Source organism: Adiantum capillus-veneris, chromosome 7, assembly GCF_014529385.1.
Source record: "Adiantum capillus-veneris isolate H3 chromosome 7, ASM1452938v2, whole genome shotgun sequence".
Classification (NCBI taxonomy): domain Eukaryota; kingdom Viridiplantae; phylum Streptophyta; class Polypodiopsida; order Polypodiales; family Pteridaceae; genus Adiantum; species Adiantum capillus-veneris.
Genome location: NC_140937.1, coordinates 37,181,110 through 37,191,724, shown reverse-complemented (window position 1 = coordinate 37,191,724; position 10,615 = coordinate 37,181,110). Strand labels below are relative to the sequence as shown.

At 36.5% G+C, this 10,615-nt stretch overlaps 1 pseudogene; it reads right to left on the bottom strand.

Annotated features, from left to right (window-relative positions):
* Positions 1 to 830: 830 nt before the first annotated feature.
* Positions 831 to 1,558, bottom strand: LOC147453697 (uncharacterized; annotated as a pseudogene).
* Between the last annotated feature and the right edge of the window lie 9,057 nt (positions 1,559 to 10,615).

Sequence of the window (10,615 nt, the reverse complement as noted above, 5' to 3'; positions counted from 1 at the left end):
GATCAATCAATGATCTAGGTGTGTATCTCACTCCAATAGTCAGCACATAGATGGCATGATCAGTGCCTCTATATACACGCTCTTGAGGATCTTGATCAAACGAAAGCATGGCAGTCATTCTCTGACATAACTCACTAGATGTGCTAGACTCTCGTGTGTATCTACGTCCACAGTCGTCAACATATGTCTTTGTCTGCTCAAGTCTATACAACTCTACTAATGGGGGATGAGTATGCGTATCTAGGGACTCGTCATATGATAAAGGCTCTATGGTCTGTAAGTCAATCTCAAACATCGACAAGTACATCGTATCATACTCGTCTCTAAAAGATCCTGGCATGCCTGGGTTAGGCATAACTCGCACTAACTGATGTGTGGGAGGATCCTAAACAAAGCGCTTGAATTTCTGAAAGAAACGCGATCGGCTCAGATCATGAAATATGCATAATCCCATCCTCTCACCACACAAGACTAGCATAGGTCTATCTGTCCGCAGAGTAGTGGCTAACTCGTGTAGCTCATCTATCATCGTAGGACTCGTGTCACTCGTCAAAACTATAGCCCCATGTGACATAACTCTCTCATGGTCATGTGATCCTGAAACATCAATATGGCTCAATGTTGTGGTTGTAACAGCCTCTCTAGGTAAATGCATGGTATGCTCCGTCACCAAAGGCTGTGGATGCTCTCTCATGGGTCCGCAATGTAATCGTTTCATAATCAATGGCTCTATGTGGGGTGCACTCACGGCGGGTGCTCTCATCTCGATGACTCGTGGTGGCTCTGATCTCATCGTAAACATAGACTGTGAAGTGCTCATCATGCCGAATCTAGCTCTGTGTGGTGTCTGTGGAGGACTCTGATGTCAATCTCGTCTCGGTCTCTATGCGTGGCTCTCTCAATAACTGCTCTTGAGACTCGTCAATCTCCAGTGTCAACCTAGATCTATGGTCATCGATAGAGTCCTGTGGGGCAATAGGTCTAGGTAGAAAGCCTGGAGGTGGTCTAATGGGTGATCTCGCTGTGTATGTGGACTCAAGCGCAATGCCGAAACTAGATGTAGGTGATCTAGGGCTAGGGATAGGTTGATAAGGTAGGCCAAAAATCATCGTGTAGGTACTATAATCATCGAGGCCATAATAGATCCTACTATCCATGGATCTACCAAAATCTATCTAAGGCTCTGGTACAGACATCTATGACTCTCTCAAATACATGCGTGCATCATCATCAACATACAAAAAACTATCATGCATACGTCGTAACTGGACTATCATTGGATGGTATCGTGTGTCTGCAACATCCTCTAGGGATGGTACTAGGGTCTCATGTCTAGAATGGATATTTGTACTAGGTAGAGTACATCTAAGAAATCTATGAGATGATCAGACCTCGTGGGGTGGGCTCTGGCTCTAACTGACTGAAAAGCATGAGTAGAGTGATCATGAGGCTGAAGCCTCACAAAATAGTGATCAGTATATCGATCTCGATAACATAAATGTCTCTCGTACTCTCCTACTAACCATAGCAACACCAAATCGGAACCTCTCAGTGCCATGGTCGTCATCAATCTAGAGAGTGCAAATACTCAATGATCATGTGGAAGCTCACTATGACTTATCTATATCTCTCAAGGAATATCAAGCAATATAATAAGTGTATGGAAAGATCGTGATGTGAATGGTGTGATCAAATGAAACTGTCACACGGGTCACCTATAGTCAATCATGCATGATAATAGTGGCTCATAATTCACATCACAATGATGTCAATGTGTCGAGAGTCCACTAAATCCCACAGTGTGCTATGTCAAACAAGTAAGCGAATCAGGCAAACGACTCTCCGGACATATGTACTCTCAATGTCTAGTTGTGCATAAATGCGTGCATGAACGAGGTATATAAGAGAAAGTATAAGAGAGAGATCCTCGTAATATAGGGTCCGAAAGAGGCCGACTAGATGCGCACATGCATGGGACGCCTACAAAAAAAAGAAAAAAAAAAGTTTTTTTAAAAAATTACTTTTTTTAATTTAATTTAATTCTTTTAATTTTTTTGGGTTTTTTTAAATTCGGACGCCCATTCACACACTCTTTTTATTACTTTTGTTGACTTTGTTTCTCTTTCTCTCACCTAAATTCTTTTCTCACATGCCTTGTCTTTTATTGACTTTACTCCCTTTCCACACACCTAAAAACAAGCATGCACATGTGCTTGATCCCCCACCCCCTTTGTTTGCTTGTGCACTACACTTTACACACACCCAAATTGAGGATGGTACACACCCCTCTTAAATGATGCACACACCTAAATCAAGCAATGCACACACACCTAAATCAAGTAAGTTCACACACACACCTAAATCAAGTAAACGCATGCACACACACCTCCAATTTAAGTAAGTGCACACACACACCTAAATTAAGTAAATGCACACACCTAAATTAAGTAAGTGCACACACTGGTACGAGAAGTGAGACGTATGCACGTGCGAAACTAAAAATAGGTCATGAAGTGTGTACACGGTCAATTTTGTAAAGAATTTTTTACAATTAACACTTCAAAGTTACACCCAAAATCAAATTTCTATGCATTCTGCATCCAAATTAGGTCAATTTTTGCTTCTTTTTTTGCTTAATTTTGACTAAAAATTAGCATAATTAGCAATAGAATTAAGCAAAATTAAGCATATACAATTGATCAGCACACTTTGAACTTTGCAATTCAACCAATTTCACATCAATTTGAAATCAATTACAAGCCCTATTCAGTGTACACACACAAGCATAATCAAGCACTAATCGCTAATCAATGCACACATAATCTAGCAAAAACTGGGCAGCATTTTGACACAATTTTAGCAATGAAAAAACTGATCCATAATCATCATAACAACATAAAGCAATCCAATGCTTTTTATGAACCCAATTGGCACCAATTAAACCATCATTTTCACTAAAAAATGTGCACTTTGCCTACACATAGGCACACTAATTGCACTTAGATTTGCACTAATTTTTTGTGAAATTTATCTTTAATCAAACTTTAAATCAAATCAAAAAATGAATGGGTTAATGCACTCACAATAACATAAGCATCGCGCCGATTTTCCACTCCAATTGATGCCTACAAACATGTGTGTGTACTAGCAACCACTTAACGGCAATTCATCTACAATCAATCAAGCACAAAATCTCATGTGTAGCATCATTTTCAATCAAATTAAGCACATAAGAATGATAATCACACTTCAAATCAATGATTTAGCTATGTGTAACACAAAAATCACGTGTGTTTAGAGAGTAATTAGAGAGCCTAATTAGGAAAAATCCCTAATTACATACTCAAACATCACTCGATTTCACTCAATTTTTTTGCAATTTCTTATCAAAAGAGTGATGCTTAAGCCTCTAATTAGGCATACACACATATAAAGCACTCCAATTGTTAGCGGATTAGTAGAAAATTAGTGAAAAAGAGAGAAAAACATACAAATTAATCACAATTTCTTAACCAAATCTCACCATAGATCCACAATTCACCATCACCAACACCTAAAGCATAATCTAAACTACTCTAAAACATGATTAATGACTCTTCAACACACTAATGACTCCTCTAGCTTAGGTAATCGATCCCCGACAACGGCGCCAATGTTGGGGGGTTGTCGCATAGCTCAATCCACTGACATAATGCCAAACCAATAAACCGATAACCCGGCTAGTGCATGAAGGCATGGAATCACTAGAAATTCAAGAAGAGGATCTTAATCAAGAGAGTTAAGAAGAAGAGAAAGCTATGGAGAAGGCTAATCACTCAGTGCTTACTCTCTAATCTTCTTTAATCTCAACAATCAAGAGGACAATGGGTGCACACTCTCATCAATCACACACACATATCAATCAAAAGCTCAATGAGCTCACAAATAATGTAAAAGTGAAGATAAATGAGAGAGGGAAACACTAATTAGAGACTAATCAATGCTTAACTACACACCATAAACACAATTGACAAAGAGAAAGAAGAACAAGAGAACTTAGCTTTCCATTGCATGCCGTAGAAAGTAGGTGAGCACAAGAGGAAGCTCCAACTCCAAACATCTTCACCTCTATCTTCTCTACAAGCTTTCCATGAAAGCTTAACTCACCTGAGGATGCCTAAAAAATGACCTAACTTTCACTTTTATACCTAGGGTATAAAAAATATGTCCGGCCGCCCATGAGATGCATAAAATTGTGTGCATCTCTATAGCTCCTATGCATCATGGTAACATCAAATATACAAGCTGGAACTCATGTAGAGCCCGTAAATATGTCAAAAGTACATATACAAAATGATGTGTCTGTCAAAAAATGAAGCAATGTATGCTAATACATCATAAGCATATGCTAAAAATAGCATAGCTGAAGGTCATTTGCTACTTTGTGTTTGTGCTGCCAAACATTGGTCAGCCAGGCTAGAGCATAGAGAGGGGGTACCTCTGGTGTAATAGTGGAAGCTTGTGCCAAATGCAGATTACTCAAGATGGCAAGAAATCACCGAGTGCATTCAGATTGGCAAAGCTAGAATACATAATACTTATCGAACGCGTTGCTCTGAATGGTTAGTTAGACCGAGTGCGTTCATGTTGACAAGGTGGATTTATGGATCTTTTAGAGAATGGATCTAACCTGGTTTTTGAGATGATACACTTGGTTTGTAGAGGTTTTTAAGATGGTATGAACAGTAAGAGCTTCTTGGGGAAAAATTGAGTAGCAAGTAACTGGTAAGGAATTGTAGAAACTCCAACCAGATTGTATCCTTGAAACTAGAAAGAACTCTTAGAGCAATCAGTAACACTTGGTAAAGTGGAAAGATTATCCCACCGAAGATTCCACCTGCGAGAATGAAACCTCGACTTTCCCAATTTCGGTTGAGATGAGGGCATCTCAAATTCTTAAGTTGGGGTGATTGTAACGTTTCCACCTTTCTAGCTGTAGAGGAATGAACTCAAAGCTTTAGAAGAAAGCATTGGACAAACATGTAAAACACTATCTCAAAAGCAATTAAAAATGGTAATTTTGGAATCTTAAACACAACAAATCGACCCCGCTAGTCCCTCCGAGAGATTCAATGTCAATTAATTTGATAAGGTCAAAATTTAGCAGGTTTGATTTTTAAAGCTGACAGGTGATGGGAGGGGTCATCAGTGACCTGCCAGGGACAGGAATAGTAGTAGGGGGCGCTACAAGGGCTGCCTTGGGATGCAAGCTAGTGCCATTTCCAACCTGTGAGTGCTGAAAACCTATAAATAAGAACCCCCTTGCTTCACAATTTCACTCAGACTCGGAGTCCTGGCCATTTTCTCTCACATAGAGAGAACTCTACTAAAGAATCACTACAGAGAAAGAACTCTAGCTGATTATCAATGGTAATTAGCCTAATTTATTTTGATTAGCATAATTATATTAAATTATCTTTATTTTCTTGATTAGTCTAATTAATTAAGAAGATTAAACCTCTTCTAGCTAAAATTAAAAAGAAAAAACTAGTAAATCAAGTTAGATAATTATGTGTTATTTATCATATTTAGTTTAAATTGTGAGTAGATTTTAATAATTATCTTAAGGATAAAAAACTTATTTAATTATTTTTCTAAGTCAAAATAAACTAATTTTAGCTAAATTTAAAAGAGAAAAATTAATAAATCAAGCTAGATAATTATGTGCTATTTATCAAAGTTTTTTTTTCATTGTAAGTAAGCCATGATAATTATCCTAAGGTGAAAAAATTAATTTAGCTATTTTTTAAAGCTAAAATAGATTAGTTCTAGCTAAAATTAAAAGGGTGAAACTAGTAAATCAAGTTAGATAATTATGTGCTATTTTTTAGAGTTAATATACATCATATCTAGGCTATGATAATTATCTTAATGTCAAAAAGTTTATTTAGCTAATTGTTTAAATCAAAATAGATAACATTTAGCTGAAATTAAAGGAAGAAAATTAGTTATCAAATTAGATAATTATGTCCTATTATCAAAGTTAGTATACATCCTAAGCAATCCAATATAATTAGCTTAATGTCAGAAAGTTAATCTAGCTATTTATTTTAGCCTAAACATACTAATTTAAGGTAAAAATGAAAGAGAAAAATTAGATAACTAATTTTGATATTTACAAGGTAATTACTAGAGTTAGGAGATACCATTATCTATCTATGATAACCATACCATAATTAATTAGTTAGTTTAAATAGTTATAATTGACAAAAACCTATTTTTATCTAAAGATTAATTAGGATAAATAGAATCTATTGTGAAAGTCTCTAGAAAATTTACTGTAAGTGTAAACTATTGGTTTGAAGCTGAGAAAATGCAACCTTTAAGAGAAAATGAAATAATAAATATTAAGCTTAGAACAAGCGGATTTTAAGCTTAATAAATATGGAGAAATTGGAAAAAAGATGTATAAATTTATAAGAAAATTATGGGAGCTTAGAAAACCCTTAACACTAGGTTTGTGTTTGGACCACTTTAGTGGCTTGAGCCACAATAGTGGCTTAGCATCTCATTCTATAAATTTGACACTAAGAATGGCTATTTCTCAAAAAACTATGAGCATAGGATATCCTTGAGGTCGTATCAGTTAAAGGAACAAATTGGTATACCATTTATCCCAAAAAGTTCAAAATTAAAAAAAGTTAGTTTTTTGAAAATAGTAAAAAGCCACAAAACTGGCTTTTAAACTTGACAACACACACATTTTTGTAGCTTGAAACAAGTTGATAGCCTTTTTTCAAAAAATAGTACATACATAGATTTTGATTGTATACATACCCATAAAGTTTTCAAAAAAGTTTTAATGTGCTTTAAAGGTTTTTAAGGGGTCTACATGGGATATCAAGATTGTTTAGCAATTTTTGCTCGATTGTCTTGAAATATAATAATTTAATATGAAATTCTTTTTTTCTATTTTTTTCAACACCATAAATACCTTGAGAACAAATCCCTAAAAGGTTTTGATGAGTTTTCTTATGATTCATAAGAATAAAAATTGACAAAAAAGTTGCTTATAGCCACAAAAGTGGCTCGTGTTTACACAACCCTAGTGTTAAGAAAGCTATGATAAAGTTATCTTGTCCATATAAGCAATTATAAGGTCAAGAAATTACCATCTAGGAATACAAATTTAATCTTAGCTGGGTTAGAAAGAAAAATTAGATTGAATACAAAGGTTAAGTCAAAATTTTGGATGATTTAGGATAAGAAGTCATGGCACCGAAAAGGACCCGAGTCAATCCTCCACTTGATGGACGAGAGCCTTCAAGCCTCAACACTACAACAAATGTCCGATCAGTTCTATGTGGACTTCATTATAATTTAAGTTTTGAATAATTCATGTTTTTCTTTAAGTATTAACATTGCATACCAAAAAGAGGATGTAAGAAATAAGGGAAAGTAAAAATTGACTGAAAACGGAAGGCATCTTCCAAGTAACCAATGTGCATTTGTTTGTAATTAAAAAATAATTGTTTGGGTTAAGGATGGTTGAATTCGGAAAGATAGGATTGATCATCCTTAAAACAACTTGTCTCAAGACACCTCCAACTTCTTGGTATATTTTGATGAATAATGATGGCTTTCCAGCCACGGATAAGTTGGTTACCTCCATGAACGATGAGTTTCTACTCTGTGTCATGTCTTGATGTTTCTACATAAGTTAGGATACCGGTTTTATTCTAGGGGAGCCGCCCGATTATATGGGCAACTGGTTTGGTGTATGGGCACCCCGAACCTTAGGTGGGGGTTTATCCACCTCGGATTGTGAACAAGGAATGGATGCCGTTTTTCACCCTTAGGTGGACATGAGACAAGAAGAGTACTCATGATCATGGTTATTATGGACAATGTTTTGATTGAAAGTAACTTGTCTTAAGTTAAAGATGTCTGTTTGCTAAAAGAATGCTTTTCAATGCTGTCTTCAATACTTGATCAAAGGAATCACTATGTGAGTGCGGAGTGGTAAGTGGGGATTGACTAAGGTTGTCAATCATGGACGGGTGGACCTGATTAGTCAGGTCCATTATTTTAAATGTTAAAACAATATGATAGTAATTAGAAAACAAAGAAATCATGTGTGAGTGCGGAGTGGCAAGTGGGGATTGACTAAGGTTGTCAATCATGGACGGGTGGACCTGATTAGTCATGTAACTATCCATCCCTGCGCACTAAAAATGCACAAAGAAATCATGTGTGAGTGAGGGGTGGTAAGTGGGGATTGAATAGGTTGTCAATTATGGACAAATGGACCTAATTAGTCAGGTAACAATCCATCCTTGTGCACTAAAAATGTTTAGAAAACTTCTTCACTTGGAAGAGGAGTCCACCAACGGTTGTGCCCACATATGATAAGGGAAAAAAAGCGTTGGTTGAGGATACCTTAGTTCAATTTGTGGAAGTTATAGGGACAAAAGACTTTTGGATTTTTAAGATGTTGTCCCGTTTTTTCTATGAGACAAGACTAGGTCTTTGTCTAGGGCTATATAGCCAAATTTGAATGATTAAGCACCAAATATGTGGTCTATAATAACCTCAATAATTTTTATGGGAATTATTGGAGTAAGATACGCGGGAATCTCCGCGGTAATATTTAAACTACAAAAAAACCCCACCCACCCTTGTCTTTCTTCTTTGGCCAGCCCACTTTGGACGCTCTCTCTCTACAAATCAGGATAAAAAGCCACGTCAAACGTTTTCAAATCTTCATAGTGCTAAAACTGAGTGGTCAAACTTGTAGACTTAGGAATAAATGTTTTAAATACAAAGAGGATATCTTTTTAAAAATAAAAAATCAAACCTTTTTTGAAAAAGTTGGGATAAAACCCAATCCTTGCTCTCGTTAGTAGCCACCATTTTTTTTTCTCTCTCTCTTTCTCTTTTAAAAGGAGATTCCTCCAAAATTTTGTTGGTCATTCCATACATGATCTCTGTCTAATATACCATCTCTATCTTTTCTTCACTCGACCTACAAACTGCATCTCTTTCTGTAATGTTATGTGTCCCTCCCAAAAGGCTCTTGCAGCAGATTTTGTATCTCCTTTTCCTCCTCAATTAGCTTGTTGCAGTCCTCAACTATAGCCACCACCTATTGGAGCTCTCTATTTCTCTATGTACATGTAACGTCACTACACACCTCTTCCTAAATTTGTAGATATGTAGTATATCCTACTCCTAGAGCTTCTCTCTTGCATAAATTTACTTTCCTCAACATCTTCTTTGCACGTTCTTTTCCATTTGGCCAACTTGCAGTGTGGACGGGCATAGTGGTGGTATTGATTGTCTTTGTATACTTTCTAACCTTGCTCTTTATGCAATTAAGACCATGGTTATGCGTAGACTAAGCATAGATTTTTGTGTGCAGAGTGATGCCACTTCCTTCCATGGCATCAGTAGGTGCTCAATGAACTAGGAGTATTATTGACTCAATTTCTTGTTGCAATGTACAAAAATTATTATTTGTTGGGTTACTATCGACTACAAATAATTGATGTGGGTGACAATGCATCCAAACTCAAGCGGTGCACACAAGGTCTCAAGGAGACACATCACTTCTCAAGTACAACACTAGAAGGGAAGAATCATAGAGTTTAAAAAAAAACCAAGATGGCTAGCGGCTAGAAAAGGTGCACTTAGTGACAGTAATGACCGTGGTTATATAAACTATGATGATAGGTCACTAGATTGAGAAAAAATGGAACTGTTTTATACCTTATGCTAGGTTGAGAAAACAAAATTTTGAGGCTAAAACAACCATATGGTTTGATTACCAACCCACTAAAGTTTGTGAGAAAAAATTTCTCATAGTCTTTAAAAATCGATAGCCTTCCTAGTATGTAATCAACTACAAGAAATTGATTTTTTTAGCGAAATGCAGTAGTACATTAACTTTGGAGGCTTACTATGACCAAATGGTGAGAAATTTTTAAGGCTACTCATTTTTCCCAATAGCAATGGTCTTTGAACTTTAAGCTCAAAAAAGGATTTTCCAAATAGAATCGATCTCTTGTAAGGTTGGAGGTTTTTTTCAAAACACTAAAAAGACACTTTTATGTCCTATTAGGTTACCAACCTAGTGTAAATAATATTTTTTTGTTGTAGTTTGGTGGGAAAAATGCTTCCTAAATATCACCAGATGCCTCCGGATGACCAATGACCTGGATTGCATGTCACTACACTTGGTATGTAGTATAAACGCATCCACACGTACGTCAACAATTGTATACTATAGTGCAATGAGCATGCACATGCTACCTCATGTTTTGTGTGCAAGGAATCATGCTACAAGACCGGAGTGAGTGGGGTGCAACTACCTCGTAAGGTATTGAGACATTTTCCACTTATCCCTCCCATTCAATACATGTTTAAAAGAATTTCTACCATGGAGCTTGCATATCAATTCACCTGCATGGAGGCACATAGAGACACAGTGGCTAGAAGTTGGGCTAGAGCCTTGACACTTGAGGCTTGGGCTGGCAAGCAAAGGTTTCAATCCCTTTGGCACCAAGTCCACTCATTAGGAAAATGATGGGGTGTAGGAGGGCCTCTTTATTTTCCATGAGCTTATGGAGGTGATTAA